We start from the raw sequence: 2140 nt of genomic DNA on the forward strand, positions 1-2140 counted from the left end.
CATGCTGACGGTAAGTTTCCAAGAACAAGCAGCAGACCACCCTGAAAGAGAAAGGAATTCAACCACCACTGCCCCACTGATGCCAGTTCTGCTCTGAAACTCGACCATGTGCCGCCCTCTGCCACAGCCCTTCCTCCAGCCCCTCATTTCCCACATGGGGCCCCTTGCCTCAAGTTGTTCACTTCCTTCCCCCCCCCCCCACCGTATTAGTGTCTCTTTATTCGTTTGGTAATCTCCTCCAGAGTTAACTACTTCTGTTTCTAGGTGATGACATGTGTAAGGAATCCACTTCAAATGTTGGCCCAGCTATGAGCATGGTCTTTCCATTTAGTTGAACTCAGAATGAAGACTTGTGGTTCTTGTGTTTTATACTTCAGATCCAGAAATTTTCACCGTAGAACATATCTGCAGGCAGTCTTCTGCTTCCTAGCAGTCATCTCCAGCTAGGCTCTAGCTTCACCAGGACACTACCCAGGATGGATTTAAATATATGTTAAACTAAGAGGCAATCTCTCAAATGAGTTTAAGTGCATTTTATTTTTAGACAACCTACCTGAAATGTTTGTATTTTTTTTTTCTTAAAAACAGTGTCTCCGCTTCAAATAAATCAAGGTCAAAACAAGTGAAGAGCTCAAGAGGACATCGGTCCCATTTGTCTAAGTCCTGGTGCTGTGTGGATGAAGAACAGCAGCCAGTTATGACGACAGGTGATACAACCAAAGTCATAGCCAAATTTGTTAACATTTTTCCATTTCTAAACCACCCTTAAAGAAAATCATCTATGGGGTCACACCATCCTATGATAGTCCAGCAGAGCAACCATGCCATCTGGATTCGTGTTTTCACCAACAAAGAACTGGTGGTTTTGAAATTAGCAAGGGTCTGCTGATGTGTTCTGCAGTCCCTGTCATAGAAGGTTTTACTCTTTCTGGCCTCTGTTCCTCAAGTTTGCCTTTGTTTGATTTCACGTAATCTTCGACGTACTTCTTGTAGACTTCTTTTGTGACGCTCATTTCCCACAAGTGATGGTTCATGACAGTATCAACACCAGTGATGACTGTGCTCTCGGTACCTTTGCTCTCCTGGCCTTCAGCGGAGGTATGTCCACCAGTGAACGAGTCATCGGTGTTACCCTCTGTCCTACTGACCATCTTCCCCTCCACCTCGAGGCACAGCCCATCCACCATCTCCCAGATCTTGGAGATGAGAAAGAGATGTGGCACTATCTTAGTGGGAGCCAGGAGCTCTGAGCAAGTGCAGTGCAGCCCGAATGGCACCGGGGGGGAGAGGGGAACGAGCAGGAAAAAAAGCTCAAGTTGTTCACTTCTAAATTAAAATCTCATGTAAGTGAAGCTGGTGGGTGGCCTGGGTCACCTGTGCCAGTCCCAGGGGCAAAGGACACCATAGAGCAGAATTTTCTGGTTTTCCTCCCTCAGAAATATGAAGTACCTTGAAAAAAAAAACCAAGTAAATTATGTTCAAAAACTTACAGAGGAAAAAATGAATGTTACTGAAGAAATGAAAACAAACCTAAATAAATTGAAAAATCATACACGCAAAGACTTAGTATTGTTACATAGTAAATTTTTCCACAAATTTTTCTAGACATTTTTGTAATTCCAAAGGCCTAACCAGATTTTTGTAGGATTCAAGAAGAGGATTCTAAGATTTTTATGGAAATTGCTAAGAGCCCCAAATTGTCAAGAATAGTATAGAGAATTTGGTCTGCCAGAAATCAAGGCTCACTTTAAAGCTACAATATTTAAGAAAATGTGATTTAGTGCAGGGACAGTTAAGTAGATCAGTGAAACAGAGTAAAGAGCTCTGAAATAAATCTATTAATATGTGGGCAGAGAAGCATTGACACTGCAGAACAGATACTGTGGGTTCATGGAGCAAGGTCAGTCTTTACAATAAACGGTGCTGAGACAACAATAAGATATTGTATATGGATAACAATGGAGTTGCATTCCTGTCTTATACCATACACAAAGTCAATTCCGTGGGGAAGGCAAGATTCTAAAGAATATAGGATGACTCTTTCAAGAGGTGATAAAAGTAACAAAAAAAGAAAAGTTTGATAAATGGGACTACATTAAATGGAGAACTTAAAAAATAACAACAACAACGAAACCAGACA

At 41.7% G+C, this 2140-nt stretch overlaps 1 pseudogene; it reads right to left on the reverse strand.

Moving 5' to 3' along the window:
• Positions 1 to 736: 736 nt before the first annotated feature.
• On the reverse strand, positions 737 to 1193 carry LOC123787896 (translationally-controlled tumor protein-like; annotated as a pseudogene).
• Positions 1194 to 2140: the final 947 nt, after the last annotated feature.

The sequence above is a fragment of the Ursus americanus genome, chromosome 16 (assembly GCF_024610735.1).
Source record: "Ursus americanus isolate L20-20 chromosome 16, mUrsAme1.1.p, whole genome shotgun sequence".
In the NCBI taxonomy this organism is placed as follows: Eukaryota; Metazoa; Chordata; class Mammalia; order Carnivora; family Ursidae; genus Ursus; species Ursus americanus.